General features: G+C 44.7%; 1 long non-coding RNA gene across 1 annotated transcript; it reads left to right on the top strand.

Moving 5' to 3' along the window:
* The first annotated feature begins 6,091 nt into the window (after positions 1-6,091).
* On the top strand, positions 6,092-15,551 carry LOC139559161 (uncharacterized). Its single transcript, XR_011671703.1, has 3 exons — positions 6,092-7,710; positions 10,862-10,997; positions 13,069-15,551. It is a non-coding gene; the product is annotated as an uncharacterized lncRNA (long non-coding RNA).
* Positions 15,552-20,290: the final 4,739 nt, after the last annotated feature.

The raw sequence follows: 20,290 nt of genomic DNA, 5'->3' as shown, positions 1-20,290 counted from the left end.
CGCCATTTGCACACACTGTATATAGACTTATTTAAAAAAAAAATGATATATATATATATTGTGTTATTGACTGTACGTTTGTTTATTCCATGTGTAACTCTGTGTTGTTGTTTGTGTCACACTGCTTTGCTTTATCTTGGCAGGTCGCAGTTGTAAATGAGAACTTGTTCTCAACTGGCCTTCCTGGTTAAATAAAGGTTAAATAAAAAAATTATAAATTGCATTGTCTTAGGCGTGAGACGCCTAAGACAGCACTACAGGGAGACAGGACGGACAGCTGATTGTCCTCACAGTGGCAGACCATGTGTAACAACACCTGCACAGGATCGGTACATCCAAACATCACACCTGCGGGACAGGTACAGGATGGCAACAAAAACTGCCCGAGTTACACAAGGAACGCACAGTCCCTCATCAGTGCTCAGATTGACCGCAATAGGCTGAGAGGCTGGACTGAGGGCTTGCAAGCCTGTTGTAAGACAGGTCCTCACCAGACATCACCGCCAACAACGTCACCTATGGGCACAAACCCACCGTCGCTGGACCAGACAGGACTGGCAAAAAGGGTGAGGGCTAGGGCCATTCCCCCCAGAAATGTTTGGGAACTTGCAGGTGCCTTGGTGGAAGAGTGGGGTAACATCTCACAGCAAGAACTGACATATCTGGTGCAGTCCATGAGGAGGAGATGCACTGCAGTACTTAATGCAGCTGGTGGCCACACCAGATACTGACTGTTACTTTTGAGTTTGACCCCCCCTTTCTTCAGGGACACATTATTCCATTTCTGTTAGTCACATGTCTGTGGAACTTGTTCAGTTTATGTCTCAGTTGAATTTTGTTATTTTCATACAAAATTTACACATGTTAAGATTGCTGAAAATAAATGCAGTTGACAGTGAGAGGACGTTTTTTTTTTTGCAGAGTTTATATATAACTGAAATTGGTTCCATATAGAACCCTACATGGAAACCAAAGGTTCTATATGGGACCAAGTTAGGTTCAGTGAAGAAAATCCACTGGGGTTCTGATCAAAGAACCCTGCAAAAGGGTTCTATATACAGTGCCTTCGGAAAGTATTCAGACTCCTTGACTCATTAAACATTTTGTTACGTTACAGCATTATTCTAAAATGGATTAAAAAAATAAAAATCCTCAGCAATCTACACACAATAATACCCGATTATAACGAAGTGAAACGTTTTTTGAATTTTTTGCAAATGTATTCAAAATAAACAACAGAAATACCTTATTTACATAAGTATTCTTTACCTTTGCTATGAGACTCGAAATTGAGCTCAGGTGCATCCTGTTTCCATTGATCATCCTTGAGATGTTTCTACAACTTGATTGGAGTCTACCTGTGGTAAATTCAATTGATTGGACATGATTTGGAAAGGCACACACCTGTCTATATAAGGTCCCACAGTTGACAGCGCATGTCAGAGCAAAAACCAAGCCATGAGGTCGAAGGAATTGTCCGTAGAGCTCCCCGAGACAGGATTGTGTCGAGGCACAGATCTGTGGAAGGGTACCAAAACATTTTCTGCAGCATTGAAGGTCCCTAAGAACACAGTGGCCTCCATCATTCTTAAATGGAAGAAGTTTAGAACCACTAAGACTCTTCTTAGAGCTGGCCACCCGGCCAAACTGAGCAATCGGGGGAGAAGGGCCTTGGGGGAGGTGACCAAGAACCCGATGGTCACTCTGACAGAGCTTTAGAGTTCCTTTGCTTTGTCATTGTGGGGTATTGTGTGTAGATTGATGAGGAAATAAACAATTTAATACATTTTTGAGTAAGTAACAAAATGTGGAAAAAGTCAAGGGGTCTGAATACTTTCCCAAGGCACTGTAGAACCTACAGGGGTGCCATATATGAAGTAAGCATTATAACCCTTTTCTGTTCTATCCAGAACCTTTTATTCTAATTGTGTAGGCCTACAAGCTGTATATTGTACTATTGTACTGGTCTACAAGCTGTATATTATACTACTGTACTGGTCTACAGGCTGTATATTATACTACTGTACTGGCCTACAAGCTGTATATTGTACTATTGTACTGGTCTACAAGCTGTATATTATACTACTGTACTGGTCTACAGGCTGTATATTATACTACTGTACTGGCCTACAAGCTGTATATTGTACTACTGTACTGGCCTACAAGCTGTATATTGTACTACTGTACTGGCCTACAAGCTGTATATTGTACTACTGTACTGGCCTACAGGCTGTATATTATACTACTGTACTGGCCTACAAGCTGTATATTATACTACTGTACTGGCCTACAAGCTGTATATTATACTACTGTACTGGCCTTCAAGCTGTATATTATACTACTGTACTGGTCTACAGGCTGTATATTATACTACTGTACTGGCCTACAAGCTGTATATTGTACTACTGTACTGGCCTACAAGCTGTATATTGTACTACTGTACTGGCCTACAAGCTGTATATTATACTACTGTACTGGCCTACAAGCTGTATATTATACTACTGTACTGGCCTACAAGCTGTATATTATACTACTGTACTGGCCTACAAGCTGTATATTGTACTACTGTACTGGCCTACAAGCTGTATATTGTACTACTGTACTGGCCTACAAGCTGTATATTATACTACTGTACTGGCCTACAAGCTGTATATTATACTACTGTACTGGCCTACAAGCTGTATATTGTACTACTGTACTGGCCTACAAGCTGTATATTATACTACTGTACTGGTCTACAAGCTGTATATTGTACTACTGTACTGGCCTACAAGCTGTATATTATACTACTGTACTGGCCTACAAGCTGTATATTATACTACTGTACTGGACTACAGGCTGTATATTATACTACTGTACTGGCCTACAGGCTGTATATTATACTACTGTACTGGCCTACAGGCTGTATATTGTACTACTGTACTGGTCTACAGGCTGTATATTATACTACTGTACTGGTCTACAAGCTGTATATTGTACTACTGTACTGGCCTACAAGCTGTATATTATACTACTGTACTGGACTACAAGCTGTATATTATACTACTGTACTGGTCTACAGGCTGTATATTGTACTACTGTACTGGCCTACAAGCTGTATATTGTACTACTGTACTGGTCTACAGGCTGTATATTGTACTACTGTACTGGTCTACAGGCTGTATATTGTACTACTGTACTGGTCTACAAGCTGTATATTGTACTACTGTACTGGTCTACAGGCTGTATATTGTACTACTGTACTAGTCTACAAGCTGTATATTATACTACTGTACTGGTCTACAGGCTGTATATTGTACTACTGTACTGGCCTACAGGCTGTATATTGTACTACTGTACTGGTCTACAGGCTGTATATTATACTACTGTACTGGTCTACAGGCTGTATATTGTACTACTGTACTAGTCTACAAGCTGTATATTATACTACTGTACTGGTCTACAGGCTGTATATTATACTACTGTACTGGTCTACAGGCTGTATATTGTACTACTGCCTCCTCCTTTCTCCTCCTCTCTCCTCCTTTCTCCTCCTGTCCACACACACACACACACGTACACACACACACACGTACACACACACGTACACACACACACACACACGCACACGCACACGCACACGCACACGCACACGCACACGCACACGCACACACACGCCAAGAGAAAGCTGCTTTATAATGATCTCCATGGGTTGGATGGGGTCAAGGGAAAGCTGCTATATAATGATCTCCATAGGTTAGATGGGGCTTTAGGGGAAAGCTGCTTTATAATGATGGGGTTAGGAGTATCAGGTTGATGTCATAGGAGGACGTAAAGGCTTACTCCAAGTGTTAGGCTGAGGTCTCAGTTGCAGCCTGATCACTAGAAATAGACTTTAGATGTTGGATGTTTGAAAAGGTCCTGAGATCGTTGATATAGGCCTTCCTTGACGCTCACAATTATTTTATTTTTAAAAACAGTCCGCCAGTTCCGGTGCTCTGTGTTCCGGTGCTCTGTGTTCCGGTGCTCTGTGTTCCGGTGTTTTGTGTTCCGGTGTTTTGTGTTCCGGTGCTCTGTGTTCCGGTGCTCTGTGTTCCGGTGCTCTGTGTTCCGGTGCTCTGTGTTCCGGTGTTCTGTGTTCCGGTGTTCCGGTGCTCTGTGTTCCAGTGTTTTGTGTTCCGGTGCTCTGTGTTCCGGTGCTCTGTGTTCCGGTGCTCTGTGTTCCGGTGCTTTGTGTTCCGGTGCTCTGTGTTCCGGTGCTCTGTGTTCCGGTGCTCTGTGTTCCGGGGCTCTGTGTTCTGGTGCTCTGTGTACCGGTGCTCTGTGTTCCGGTGCTCTGTGTTCCGGTGCTCTGTGTACCGGTACTCTGTGTTCCGGTGCTCTGTGTACCGGTGCTCTGTGTTCCGGTGCTCTGTGTTCCGGTGTTCTGTGTTCCGGTGCTCTGTGTTCCGGTGCTCTGTGTACCGGTGCTCTGTGTTCCGGTGCTCTGTGTTCCGGTGTTCTGTGTTCCGGTGCTCTGTGTTCCGGTGCTCTGTGTACCGGTGCTCTGTGTTCCGGTGCTCTGTGTTCCGGTGTTCTGTGTTCCGGTGCTCTGTGTACCGGTGCTCTGTGTTCCGGTGCTCTGTGTTCCGGTGTTCTGTGTTCTGGTGCTCTGTGTTCTGGTGAAATAAGTCTGGTCTTCTAATCTAGTTACAATGAATGTGTTGTAATGTTGTGTTACTGTATCACCGTGTTGTTCCAGATGATGTTTGTGCGGGCGGTGCGGGCGGTGCGGGCGGTGCGGGCGGTGCGGGCGGTGCGGGCGTATAACGGTGATAACTACCGTACGTCACTGTCAGACATGGATCTGGCTCTGAGGGACTTCTTCAAGGTCTATGATGAGTGTTTGGCTGCTTCAGAAGGAGCCAGGGAGGTCAGAGACTTTAAATATTTCTACCCCTCCAACGCTGGTGAGTCTTTATTTCTACCCCTCCATCGCTGGTGAGTCTTTATTTCTACCCCTCCATCGCTGGTGAGTCTTTCTTTCTACCCCTCCATCGCTGGTGAGTCTTTCTTTCTACCCCTCCATCGCAGGTGAGTCTTTCTTTCTACCCCTCCATCGCTGGTGAGTCTTTATTTCTACCCCTCCATCGCTGGTGAGTCTTTCTTTCTACCCCTCCATCGCTGGTGAGTCTTTCTTTCTACCCCTCCATCGCTGGTGAGTCTTTATTTCTACCCCTCCATCGCTGGTGAGTCTTTCTTTCTACCCCTCCATCGCAGGTGAGTCTTTCTTTCTACCCCTCCATCGCTGGTGAGTCTTTATTTCTACCCCTCCATCGCTGGTGAGTCTTTCTTTCTACCCCTCCATCGCTGGTGAGTCTTTCTTTCTACCCCTCCATCGCTGGTGAGTCTTTATTTCTACCCCTCCATCGCTGGTGAGTCTTTCTTTCTACCCCTCCATCGCAGGTGAGTCTTTCTTTCTACCCCTCCATCGCTGGTGAGTCTTTATTTCTACCCCTCCATCGCTGGTGAGTCTTTCTTTCTACCCCTCCATCGCTGGTGAGTCTTTCTTTCTACCCCTCCATCGCTGGTGAGTCTTTATTTCTACCCCTCCATCGCTGGTGAGTCTTTCTTTCTACCCCTCCATCGCAGGTGAGTCTTTATTTCTACCCCTCCATCGCTGGTGAGTCTTTCTTTCTACCCCTCCATCGCAGGTGAGTCTTTCTTTCTACCCCTCCATCGCTGGTGAGTCTTTATTTCTACCCCTCCATCGCTGGTGAGTCTTTCTTTCTACCCCTCCATCGCTGGTGAGTCTTTATTTCTACCCCTCCATCGTAGGTGAGTCTTTCTTTCTACCCCTCCATCGCAGGTGAGTCTTTATTTCTACCCCTCCATCGCTGGTGAGTCTTTATTTCTACCCCTCCATCGTAGGTGAGTCTTTCTTTCTACCCCTCCATCGCAGGTGAGTCTTTCTTTCTACCCCTCCATCGCAGGTGAGTCTTTCTTTCTACCCCTCCATCGCTGGTGAGTCTTTATTTCTACCCCTCCATCGTAGGTGAGTCTTTCTTTCTACCCCTCCATCGCTGGTGAGTCTTTATTTCTACCCCTCCATCGTAGGTGAGTCTTTCTTTCTACCCCTCCATCGCTGGTGAGTCTTTATTTCTACCCCTCCATCGCAGGTGAGTCTTTATTTCTACCCCTCCATCGCTGGTGAGTCTTTATTTCTACCCCTCCATCGCAGGTGAGTCTTTATTTCTACCCCTCCATCGCTGGTGAGTCTTTATTTCTACCCCTCCATCGCAGGTGAGTCTTTCTTTCTACCCCTCCATCGCTGGTCTGTCTCTCTGTTAAGAAATCCACCCCCATCAACCTGTCACTCTTTTATCCCTGCAACAAAGGTGAACTTACCTGTCCAAATATCAAACAAAGCTTTTGAGTTTCAGAACAGGTCACTCATCATGTAAATTCCTTTTCCCTCCTCCTCCTCTCTCACTTCTCTCCCTCTCTCTACCTCCTTTCTTCCTATCTCTATGCCTCCCTCCTTCCCATTCTCTTCTCTCTCTCCCTCCTTTCTTCTTATTTATATGCCTCCCTCCTTCCTTCTCTCTCTTTCTCTCCCTCCCAGACCACTAGACAAAGGTGTTGGAGAGGCAGGTGAGGTGTGAGGCAGATCTGACTCCTGTGGTAGGAGGATTCATCGTGGAGAAGTTTGTAGCGTCCATGTACCACTACCTACAGTTTACCTACTACAAACGTGACAGTCCTATTACTTTATGGTTACAAATACAAGTGGTATTACTGTGGTGTTACTGTGGTATTGCTGTGGTATTGCTGTGGTATTAATGTGGTATTACTGTGGTATTACTGTGGTATTACTGTTGTATTACTGCTGTATTACTGTGGTATTACTGTTGTATTACTGCTGTATTACTGTGGTATTACTGTGGTATTACTGCGGTATTACTGTTGTATTACTGTGGTGTTGCTGTGGTATTGCTGTGGTATTACTGTGGTATTACTGTGGTATTACTGTTGTATTACTGTTGTATTACTGCTGTATTACTGTGGTATTACTGTGGTATTACTGCGGTATTACTGTTGTATTAATGTGGTATTGCTGCTGTATTACTGTGGTATTACTGTGGTATTGCTGCGGTATTACTGTTGTATTACTGTGGTATTACTGTTGTATTACTGTGGTATTGCTGTGGTATTGCTGTGGTATTGCTGCATTATTGCTGTGGTATCGCTGTGGTATCAGTATGACACTGCACAATGTAACACATTTTTATTTTAAACATTATTACCCAAACGCACACACACACACATGCTTGTTTTGCTGTCCTTGTGGGGACCAAACAATTCATTCCCGGTCAAAATCCTATTTTCCCTAACCCCTAACCCTAATTCTAACCCCTAACCTATACCTAACACTAACCCTAGTTCTAACCCCTAACCTAAACCTAACCCCTAATCCTAACCCGTAACCTAATTCTAACCCCTAACCCTAAAATAGCCTTTTTCATTGTTGGGACCTGCGAAATGTCTCCAGAAGGTCACAACAAGGATAGTAAAATCCAAAACACTGACGCTGCTCTTGCCTCCCCAGTGAATGACCTGAAGAACGCGGTGCCGTGTGTAGCCAGCTACATGTTGTTTGACCCCAGTGATGAGGTGATGAAGAACGTGGTTTATTACCAGTACCACAGAGACAAGTACGAACTCGGTGACGAAGACTTCCTACCTAGATCGGTAAGAGACATAACATACAAACACACACTCCAGTCACCCTAGTTATGGACTGTTCTCTCTGCTACCGCACGGCAAGCGGTACCGGAGCGTCAAGTCTAGGTCCAAAAGGCTCCTGAACAGCTTCTACCCCAAAGCCATAAGACTGCTGAACAGTTAATCAAATGGCTACCTGGACGAGCAGTTTTTACACTGCTGCTACTCGCTGTTTATTATCTATGCATAGTCACTTTACCCCTACCTACATGTACAAATTACCTCAACTAACCTGTACCCTGCACACTGACTCGTTACCGGTACCCCCTGTATATAGCCTCGTTATTGTTATTTTATTGTGTTTATTTAGTAAATATTTTATTAATTCTATTTATTATACCGCATTGTTGGTTAAGGGCTTGTAAGTAAGAATTTCACGGTATGGTCTACACCTGTTGTATTTGACGCATGTGACAAATAACATTTGATTTTATATTATGCACACATTTCAGCACAGGTGCACACACACACACACACACACACACACACACACACACACACACACACACACACACACACACACACACACACACACACACACACACACACACACACACACACACACACACACACACACACAGAACATCAGTCCACAACAGTGTCTTGGTTCTTAGCAGGGCTCTCTATGTAATCTTTCTGTAAACTAGGGAGAAACCCCAGATTCCTTTCAGATCACATGACCTGTGTCCAACGGTACAATGTGACCAGTGTTTACCAGACTGCTGTACTAGACCTCACCACAGGGTGGCGCTGATCACTCAAAACAACACAGACATGTCTAATAACCATAGATGGCAGCAAGACTAGTCTAGGTCAGGAGTGGCCAACCCCCTCCTGTAAAGCTACCCTACTGTCAAACTGTAACACACATAGTTAAGCTAATGAGCTGTTCATCAGTACTTTCATGAGCTGAGTCAGTTGTGTTAGAGGAGGGCTGGAGCAGAAGCCTGCAGACCCAGTAGTTCTCCAGGGCTGAAGCAGAAGCCTGCACACCCAGTAGTTCTCTAGGGCTGGAGCAGAAGCCTGCACACCCAGTAGTTCTCTAGGACTGGAGCAGAAGCCTGCACACCCAGTAGTTCTCTAGGGCTGAAGCAGAAGCCTGCACACCCAGTAGTTCTCTATGGCTGGAGCAGAAGCCTGCACACCCAGTAGTTCTCTAGGGCTGGAGCAGAAGCCTGCACACCCAGTAGTTCTCTAGGGCTGGAGCAGAAGCCTGCAGACCCAGTAGTTCTCTAGGGCTGGAGCAGAAGCCTGCACACCCAGTAGTTCTCTAGGGCTGAAGCAGAAGCCTGCACACCCAGTAGTTCTCCAGGGCTGGAGCAGAAGCCTGCACACCCAGTAGTTCTCTAGGGCTGGAGCAGAAGCCTGCACACCCAGTAGTTCTCTAGGGCTGAAGCAGAAGCCTGCACACCCAGTAGTTCTCCAGGGCTGGAGCAGAAGCCTGCACACCCAGTAGTTCTCTAGGGCTGAAGCAGAAGCCTGCACACCCAGTAGTTCTCCAGGGCTGGAGCAGAAGCCTGCACACCCAGTAGTTCTCCAGGGCTGAAGCAGAAGCCTGCACACCCAGTAGTTCTCCAGGGCTGGAGCAGAAGCCTGCACACCCAGTAGTTCTCTAGGGCTGGAGCAGAAGCCTGCACACCCAGTAGTTCTCCAGGGCTGGAGCAGAAGCCTGCACACCCAGTAGTTCTCTAGGGCTGGAGCAGAAGCCTGCACACCCAGTAGTTCTCCAGGGCTGGAGCAGAAGCCTGCACACCCAGTAGTTCTCTAGGGCTGGAGCAGAAGCCTGCACACCCAGTAGTTCTCCAGGGCTGGAGCAGAAGCCTGCACACCCAGTAGTTCTCCAGGGCTGGAGCAGAAGCCTGCACACCCAGTAGTTCTCTAGGGCTGGAGCAGAAGCCTGCAGACCCAGTAGTTCTCCAGGGCTGAAGCAGAAGCCTGCACACCCAGTAGTTCTCTAGGGCTGGAGCAGAAGCCTGCACACCCAGTAGTTCTCTAGGACTGGAGCAGAAGCCTGCACACCCAGTAGTTCTCTAGGGCTGAAGCAGAAGCCTGCACACCCAGTAGTTCTCTAGGGCTGGAGCAGAAGCCTGCACACCCAGTAGTTCTCTAGGGCTGAAGCAGAAGCCTGCACACCCAGTAGTTCTCCAGGGCTGGAGCAGAAGCCTGCACACCCAGTAGTTCTCTAGGGCTGGAGCAGAAGCCTGCACACCCAGTAGTTCTCTAGGGCTGAAGCAGAAGCCTGCACACCCAGTAGTTCTCCAGGGCTGGAGCAGAAGCCTGCACACCCAGTAGTTCTCCAGGGCTGAAGCAGAAGCCTGCACACCCAGTAGTTCTCCAGGGCTGGAGCAGAAGCCTGCACACCCAGTAGTTCTCTAGGGCTGGAGCAGAAGCCTGCACACCCAGTAGTTCTCCAGGGCTGGAGCAGAAGCCTGCACACCCAGTAGTTCTCTAGGGCTGGAGCAGAAGCCTGCACACCCAGTAGTTCTCCAGGGCTGGAGCAGAAGCCTGCACACCCAGTAGTTCTCTAGGGCTGGAGCAGAAGCCTGCACACCCAGTAGTTCTCCAGGGCTGGAGCAGAAGCCTGCACACCCAGTAGTTCTCCAGGGCTGGAGCAGAAGCCTGCACACCCAGTAGTTCTCTAGGGCTGGAGCAGAAGCCTGCACACCCAGTAGTTCTCTAGGGCTGGAGCAGAAGCCTGCACACCCAGTAGTTCTCCAGGGCTGGAGCAGAAGCCTGCACACCCAGTAGGTCTCTAGGGCTGAAGCAGAAGCCTGCACACCCAGTAGTTCTCCAGGGCTGGAGCAGAAGCCTGCACACCCAGTAGTTCTCTAGGGCTGGAGCAGAAGCCTGCACACCCAGTAGTTCTCCAGGACTGAAGCGGGAGACCCAGATTGGAGGCTCTACCTGATCAGAGTGTAGTTAGTCTTTATTTACATATTCATCAGGAAACAGCAGAGAATGGTTTCCCCCAGTTACAGTCTTCAGGTTCAATACTAACTCTGTGATGTGTGTGTGTGTGTGTGTGTGTGTGTGTGTGTGTGTGTGTGTGTGTGTGTGTGTGTGTGTGTGTGTGTGTGTGTGTGTGTGTGTGTGTGTGTGTGTGTGTGTGTGTGTACAGGGGGAAGTGGAGTTTCTAGATGAGTTCCTGGATGCTTAGGATCAGTAGCACGTACTGAAAAGAAAGAAAGAGAAAAACACTGAACTAAACGACAGAAACAAGCGAAGGCAGGAGAATTTTCCCAGCATGCAGCGGGGTAATATGACATTTTAAATAATTATTTGTATATTTCTGGATCATGTGCACTACCGTACAGTACCGAGGTATGGCAGTGAGTGATACTGTGGTATTAAATTGATGATGATGAGGATAATAATGTGGCCATTCACTTTTATATATGCGCACTCCCCTCTGTCTATTGTCCATGTTTTTAATCAAACTGATCACTGCCTTACAGTGGAGGCTGCTGAGGGGAGGACGGCTCATAATAATGGCTGGAACGAAGCGAATGGAATGGCATCAAACGCATAGAAACCATGGAAACCAAGTGTTTGATACCTCTCCACTCATTCAGCTCAAGCCATTACTACAAGCTCGTCCTCCCCAATTAAGGTGCCACCAACCCCCTGTGCTGATTTTACAAGGAAATATAGAAATATATTCACATGGTTCTTTTACAATAAAATGCCATGGTGAAACCCCCCTCCAGTGGTCATTGCTGTCTGTTTGGTATTAAAGTCACAGGGTCCGATTCAACCATTTCTACGCAAGCCATTCATACCCACTTCTCAGTACTTGCTATTCAGATTTACCTTATGCAGGTGCATAACGGGCCTTGCAGGCGTTGTTCCGTTCGCACGCGGAAATAAAGTTCATTCAACTGTTAAAAACCCTCCCACAAACCGTGTAGTTTTCATTCAATAGGATTTTCAGTACATTTATCTAAAGCCACCCCTTTAAATGTGGTGTACCTTTAATTATACATTTCTCCACAGACTCACTAGAATATATGGAGAGAATGGGTTCAGAATATTAGCGATCAATGTAAATACGTGCCATGTAAATACACGGCATTAAAATACAGGCATATTCGTCTAATTTTCAGCACCAATTGGTAGATAAAAAAAAATACTCTGATCTTCTATATTATTTAAGGTTATTATTATATATTGCATTTTTCAAACTATGAAATATTGGAAGGAGAGAAAAGTGTACACTAAGGGTTGAACAGTTGTCCTGTAAATCTAATAATCCTCACGAATCATGGAACTGTGATGAAAACCATCGTGAACCATGCACCAGGCTCCAGGTTTAAACTTATATTTATAGTCTGTGTTACATAATGATTAAAATAGGCTGCATTTCTTAAAAGATTGCACATCTTGTAATACATTAGTCTAATATGATACACTATTGCTAGTGATCCTCAGCAACAACCACACGAACGTGACAGAAGAAAGAAAGGCCAACTAACAATGCAATGGAATGATGCAAAATATAAGGAGACTAACACTAAAGTCAGTGACCGTTACACAAGTACAGTTGAAGTCGAAAGTTTACATACACCTTACCCAAATGCATTTAAACTCAGTTCATGCTGCCACCACCTTGCTTCACCGTAGGGATGGTGCCAGGTTTCCTCCAGATGTGGCGCTTGGCATTCAGGCCATAGAGTTCAATCTTGGTTTCATCAGACCAGAGAATCTTGTTTCTAATGGTCTGAGAGTCCTTTAGGTGCCTTTTGGCAAACTCCAAGTGGGCTGTCATGTGCCTTTTACTGAGGAGTTGCTTCCATCTGGCCACTCTACCATAAAGGCCTGATTGGTGGAGTGCTGCAGAGATGGTTTTCCCTTCTGGAAGGTTCTCCCATCTCCACAGAGGAACTCTGGCGCACTGTCCACGTGATCATCGGGTTCTTGGTTACCTCCCTGACCACCGGGTTCTTGGTTACCTCCCTGACCACCGGGTTCTTGGTTACCTCCCTGACCACCGGGTTCTTGGTTACCTTCCTGACCAAGGCCCTTCTCCCCCGATTGCTCAATTTGGCCGGCCGGCCAACTCTAAGAAGAGTCTTTCTGGTTCCAAACTTTCTCCATTTAAGAATGATGGAGGCCACTGTGTTTTTGGGGACCTTTATTGCTGCAGACATTTTTTGTCACCCTTCCCCAGATCTCTGCCTCGACACAATCCTGTCTCGGCGCTCTAAGGACAATTGCTTCGACTTCATGGCTTAGTTTTTGCTCTGACATGCACTGTCAACTGTGGGGCCTTATATAGACAGGTGTGTACCTTTCCAAATCATGTCATATCAATTGAATTTACCACAGGTGGACTCCAATCAAGTTGAAGAAACATTTCAAGGATGATCAACGGAAACAGGATGCACCTGAGCTCAATTCCGAGCCTCATAGCAAATGGTCTGAATAGTTATTTAAATAAGGTATTTATGTTTCTTATTTTTATTGCATTTGCAAAAATGTCTAAACCTGTTGTCACTTTTTTGTTATGGAGCATTGTGTGTAGATTGATTAGGAAAAAATATAATTTAATCAATTTCAGAATAAGGCTGTAACGTAACAAAATGTGTAAAAAGTCAAGTGGTCTGAATACTTTCCGAAGGCCCTGTATACCAGTGGCGTAGAGCAGTCGCTCAGGGCCCCCCGCAACGTTCCAGGTTCAACCCCCCCAAAAATATATAAATTTTTTATTTGGGGGATATTTACGTTTTTGGCATTGGTTTTGAGAAAAATGTACTTTTTTTTTTATAGCTAATCTCATGCTATTTTACACATTTTTCCATGAGGCTGAGAGAACATTTAGCTGTTTTAGAGCTTATTTCCTGATATTCTACAGATTTTGACATGAGGCTGAGAGGACAATTTGCAGTTTTAAATCTAATTTCCTGTAATATACAAAAACAAATCATGGCTTCAAAGGCTGTTGAAGAAATGTGCGCACCGTTTTTGGGAAACGTGTCATTCAGTACAAACCGTTACTCAACGCAGCAAACGTTGAACCAAACTGAACGCACCCCTGGGATGACTGGGATGATAAAGGATTTTGATACGACTGTGTACACAGCTTGTGGCAAATACAAAATAAATGATACAAAGAAACACAATAAGTCAAATATTTACCAAAGATGAACAATGAGCCCAATGTCTGGATTTGTGTAAGGTATTGAATGTCTGCTATAAAACAGTGGATCGACAAACACACTGAAACAGACTACCAGACTACAGACAGAGGAGCAGCAGACTACCAGACTACAGACAGAGGCCAGCAGACTTCCAGACTACAGACAGAGGAGCAGCAGACTACCAGACTACAGACAGAGGAGCAGCAGACTACCAGACTACAGACCGAATCCAGCAGACTACCAGACTACAGACAGAGGAGCAGCAGACTACCAGACTACAGACAGAGGCCAGCAGACTACCAGACTACAGACAGAGGCCAGCAGACTTCCAGACTACAGACAGATGAGCAGCAGACTACCAGACTACAGACAGAGGCCAGCAGACTACCAGACTACAGACAGAGGCCAGCAGACTACCAGACTACAGACAGAGGCCACCAGACTACCAGACTACAGACAGAGGCCAGCAGACTTCCAGACTACAGACAGAGGCCAGCAGACTACCAGACTACAGACAGAGGCCAGCAGACTACCAGACTACAGACAGAGGCCAGCAGACTACCAGACTACAGACAGAGGCCAGCAGACTTCCAGACTACAGACCGAATCCAGCAGACTTCCAGACTACAGACCGAATCCAGCAGACTACCAGACTACAGACAGAGGAGCAGCAGACTACCAGACTACAGACAGAGGCCAGCAGACTTCCAGACTACAGACAGATGAGCAGCAGACTACCAGACTACAGACAGAGGCCAGCAGACTCTCCATCTTAAAGGGATATTTCAGCAATTTTTCAGTTACAATAATTGTTTGCAGTGGCTAGTTTAAGAAAACCAAAGTGTGGATTGTTGTCCCTCCTTGTCCACAGACTGTTTTTACGGTATGGAAACAAATATTTAAATATGTACAATAGCTGAACTATCCCATTATGTTCACAACAAGCTTTGCTGTTGTGATTTTTAAGGCGTCTATTCAACATAAAGTGCTAGCTTGTTATCAGGCCTGTTAGGAGTTTGTGTTCCTCTCTATGTTTTCACATGGGATTGACAACGTTAGTGGTTTGTGGCTTTCTTCTGCAATGCACCCTGGGTATGGAACTGTTTCCAGAGATGTCGGAAGAGAAGATGTCACAGAACACCACTCAGACTGTTGTAACTAATGTGCTGTGGGTGAGCAACATCAAGAAGGCTCCAAAGACAATGACTTAGTTATAATCTGCTGCCAACATATTATATGATTTCACATGTATTCAATCTAAATCATTTTACATTACATTTAACATGCATCTTTACGTAAAGTGTCATTCTTGAATTACGGTGGCATTTGTGGTGGCCCTTATTGCCTTTTGCAACCACAAACAACACTTTAAAAATGACAAATAGTTACCTTGTCACATGTTTTGGTTTATAACTGTTTATCAATGATAAAACATAGTGTAAAGCCCTTTAAACTGCAAAACCTTCGTTTTTAAGTACTTACTGTTGGGCAAGCAAATTGTACAGAGTAGCATGACATGTTTGGGATTTATAGATATCTATGTATTATTTTGAATGCTAGAAAGTAAACAAAAGTATTTGATTCATTGTATAGGTCAATAAAAAACGAAGGCTATTCAAATAAAATAACATTTTACAAATATAATGGGTCCCTAAATTGTATGTCATTAGTGTTTACCGGCTTGAAAATCACTCATTACAAAGATATATTAAAGAAAATGATTAGCTAATCACACCCTTTTATGTCATACATTTGAGGACTCCATTGATCATTTGGAATGTCTAAATTAAAGGTGTCATTAGTGTTACTCAATTTAAATGAGGGGAAATTACACTGTGATCATATCATTTTGGCAAATTATTTTTAAAGGGTTAATTTCCTTTGATTTGAGCATCTGTGGGCTCCATTTAAGAAAATCCTCAATTACCAAAAATGTGTCGTTGGTGTTACCGTCGTTGGTGTTACCGTCGTTGGTGTTACCGTCGTTGGTGTTACCGTCGTTGGTGTTACCGTCGTTGGTGTTACCGTCGTTGGTGTTACCGTCGTTGGTGTTACCGTCGTTGGTGTTACCGTCATTTACCGTCGTTGGTGTTACCGTCATTTACCGTCGTTGGTGTTACCGTCGTTGGTGTTACCGTCGTTGGTGTTACCGTCGTTGGTGTTACCACTCCTACTGGTGGCACAATGTTATCAAATCAAATTGTATTTGTCGCAGAATACAACAGGTGTTGACCTTACTGTGAAATGCTTACTTACAAGCCCTTAACCGCCTCCATTAACCATCTCCATATCATAATGGTAACAAATATTTAAGGTCATTAAGCTGATATTTTAGAATGGGAAGATGAACCCAAATGCATTTCAATGTATAATGGAGTCTCATGGAGCCTCAGTGACATTTCTCCCACAGTGGTGAGAAAAACCTACTCGGGGAACATTCTCTCTGACTCGCTCTTACTCTGTCGCTCTCTCTCTCTCTCCCCACCATCCCATCTCTCTTTCTCTGAATTCATACTTCTTTCCCGGTCTCCCGAGTTTGGTAAACCCTGGACAGAGATGTCATGAAGAGACCAGGAAGCAGTAGATATCAGCCAATGAGGACATCTGAGCAGTTTATACATTCTGTCAATACTAATTATATTATGGGCTGGTTACCTGTGTGGGTAACAAACTGAAATAACCAGTCAGTCAGTCAGTCATGAAGGTTTAAAGCATGTGGTGTTTGGTTATTTTACTCCTACAGAACAGCACTTAAAGCCTCATTACAAAAACACACTCTCCTGTCTCCACCAAACCTTCATGCCTCTTCAAAACACACAGTTTACAGCAAAAAAAACACCTCATAGACATTTAATATTGAATAGCATACAGATACTAAATCAGAACACTATGTCTGCCATTTTCCTCAAACGATTAAACACATTATGTCTGCCATTTTCCTCAAACGATTAAACACACTATGGCTGTCATTTTCCTCAAACGATTAAACACACTATGGCTGTCATTTTCCTCAAACGATTAAACACATTATGTCTGCCATTTTCCTCAAACGATTAAACACACGCAGTGATCAAATGATGAAAAGAACCGTAAAATTGTAAAAAGATGGGATGGTATGGCACTTTATCCAAGGCCAGGCCTGAATAACGCAGGTAGAAATATTATGTATGTATTATATAAAATGTGTTTTTGTGCCGTTTTACTTATTTAAACTGCTTCTGTCATGGGCATTGTTAAAGAAGCTACAACAAAGACAATCCTAACCCTTATCCAACAATCACGCTGCAACAAAGCCTAAATCCCACTGCAGTATAGTGAGTATTACAGCATTGTAAAAAGCTACAACAAAGCCTAAATCCCACTGCAGTATAGAGAATGTTACAGCATTGTAAAAAGCTACAACAAAGCCTAAATCCCACTGCAGTATAGTGTGTGTTACAGTATTGTAAAAAGCTACAACAAAGCCTAAATCCCACTGCAGTATAGTGAGTGTTACAGTATTGTAAAAAGCTACAACAAAGCCTAAATCCCACTGCAGTATAGTGAGTGTTACAGTATTGTAAAAAGCTACAACAAAGCCTAAATCCCACTGCAGTATAGTGAGTGTTACAGTATTGTAAAAAGCTACAACAAAGCCTAAATCCCACTGCAGTATAGTGAGTGTTACAGTATTGTAAAAAGCTACAACAAAGCCTAAATCCCACTGCAGTATAGTGTGTGTTACAGTATTGTAAAAAGCTACAACAAAGCCTAAATCCCACTGCAGTATAGTGAGAGTTACAGTATTGTAAAAAGCTACAACAAAGCCTAAATCCCACTGCAGTATAGTGTGTGTTACAGTATTGTAAAAAGCTACAACAAAGCCTAAATCCCACTGCAGTATAGTGTGTGTTACAGTATTGTAAAAAGCTACAACAAAGCCTAAATCCCACTGCAGTATAGTGAGAGTTACAGTATTGTAAAAAGCTACAACAAAGCCTAAATCCCACTGCAGTATAGTGAGAGTTACAGCATTGTGGTGTTCTGCGTGATGTAGCCATGTATATGGTGCAGGACCATCTCTGTAGCCTTTGTCAGAAACATATAAAACATTTATATAACACGATAATCAATCCCACATCCTAATGTAAACATATCCCTGTGTCTTCAGTCCTCTGTTTCAACTCTTTGCCTGGATAAAGATTTGACAAGTTGCTGACTAACTTAGTGGGTCTTTTCTGTATTTGACTCAAACATAAAGGTCAACATAGAGATCAATAGAGGTCAACATAGAGGTCAATAGAGGTCAACATAGAGATCAATAGAGGTCAACATAAAGGTCAATAGAGGTCAACATAGAGGTCAATAGAGGTCAACATAAAGGTCAATAGAGGGCAACATAAAGGTCAATAGAGGTCAACATAGAGGTCAATATAGGTCAACATAGAGATCAACAGAGGTCAACATAGAGGTCAATAGAGGTCAACATAGAGGTCAACATAGAGAGCAATAGAGATCAACATAGAGGTCAATAGAGGTCAACATAGAGGCCAATAGAGGTCAACATAGAGGTCAATAGAGGTCAACATAGAGATCAATAGAGGTCAACATAGAGATCAATAGAGGTCAACATAAAGGTCAATAGAGGTCAACATAGAGGTCAATAGAGGTCAACATAGAGATCAATATAGGTCAACACAGAGATCAATAGAGGTCAATAGAGGTCAACATAAAGGTCAATAGAGATCAACATAGAGGTCAATAGAGGTCAACATAGAGGTCAATAGAGGTCAACATAGAGATCAATAGAGGTCAACGTAGAGATCAATAGAGGTCAACATAGAGATCAATAGAGGTCAACATAGAGATCAATAGAGGTCAACATAGAGATCAATAGAGGTCAACATAGAGATCAATAGAGGTCAACATAGAGATCAATAGAGGTCAACATAGAGATCAATAGAGGTCAACATAGAGATCAATATAGGTCAACATAGAGATCAATAGAGGTCAACATAGAGATCAATATAGGTCAACATAGAGATCAATAGAGGTCAACATAGAGATCAATATAGGTCAACATAGAGATCAATAGAGGTCAACATAGAGATCAATAGAGGTCAACATAGAGGTGAATAGAGGTCAACATAGAGGTCAATAGAGGTCAACATAGAGATCAATAGAGGTCAACATAGAGGTCAACATAGAGATCAATAGAGGTCAACATAGAGATCAATATAGGTCAACATAGAGATCAATAGAGGTCAACATAGAGATCAATATAGGTCAACATAAAGGTCAATTTAACTCAAAATGACAAAGAAATACCTTCTGTGTGTAGTAGGTCTCCGTCTGTCTGCGTGTCTGTCGGTCTGACTGTTCCTCCATCCGTCTGTCTGTCTGCGTGTCTGTCGGTCTGACTGTTCCTCCGTCTGTCTGTCTGTCTGCGTGTCTGTCGGTCTGACTGTTCCTCCATCCGTCTGTCTGTCTGCGTGTCTGTCGGTCTGACTGTTCCTCCATCCGTCTGTCTGTCTGTTTGTCTGTCGGTCTGACTGTTCCTCCGTCTGTCTGTCTGCGTGTCTGTCGGTCTGACTGTTCCTCCATCCGTCTGTCTGTCTGCGTGTCTGTCTGTCTGACTGTTCCTCCATCCGTCTGTCTGTCTGCGTGTCTGTCGGTCTGACTGTTCCTCCATCCATCTGTCTGTCTGCGTGTCTGTCGGTCTGACTGTTCCTCCATCCGTCTGTCTGTCTGCGTGTCTGTCGGTCTGACTGTTCCTCCATCCGTCTGTCTGTCTGCGTGTCTGTCTGTCTGACTGTTCCTCCATCCGTCTGTCTGTCTGCGTGTCTGTCGGTCTGACTGTTCCTCCATCCATCTGTCTGTCTGCGTGTCTGTCGGTCTGACTGTTCCTCCATCCGTCTGTCTGTCTGCGTGTCTGTCTGTCTGACTGTTCCTCCATCCATCTGTCTGTCTGCGTGTCTGTCGGTCTGACTGTTCCTCCATCCGTCTGTCTGTCTGCGTGTCTGTCTGTCTGACTGTTCCTCCATCCGTCTGTCTGTCTGCGTGTCTGTCGGTCTGACTGTTCCTCCATCCGTCTGTCTGTCTGCGTGTCTGTCGGTCTGACTGTTCCTCCATCCGTCTGTCTGTCTGCGTGTCTGTCGGTCTGACTGTTCCTCCATCCGTCTGTCTGTCTGCGTGTCTGTCGGTCTGACTGTTCCTCCGTCTGTCTGTCGGTCTGACTGTTCCTCCATCTGTCTGTCTGCGTGTCTGTCGGTCTGACTGTTCCTCCATCTGTCTGTCTGCGTGTCTGTCGGTCTGACTGTTCCTCCATCCGTCTGTCTGTGTTGCCATGGTAGCGTCAGTTCGTTTGATGTTCTCATCTCTCGGCGGCGTCTCCCAACACAGTCTGGAAGCCTTCAAACACGTCACACCGC

The sequence above is a fragment of the Salvelinus alpinus genome, chromosome 29 (assembly GCF_045679555.1).
Source record: "Salvelinus alpinus chromosome 29, SLU_Salpinus.1, whole genome shotgun sequence".
NCBI classification, from domain to species: domain Eukaryota; kingdom Metazoa; phylum Chordata; class Actinopteri; order Salmoniformes; family Salmonidae; genus Salvelinus; species Salvelinus alpinus.
This window is presented reverse-complemented; position numbering and strand designations above follow the sequence as displayed.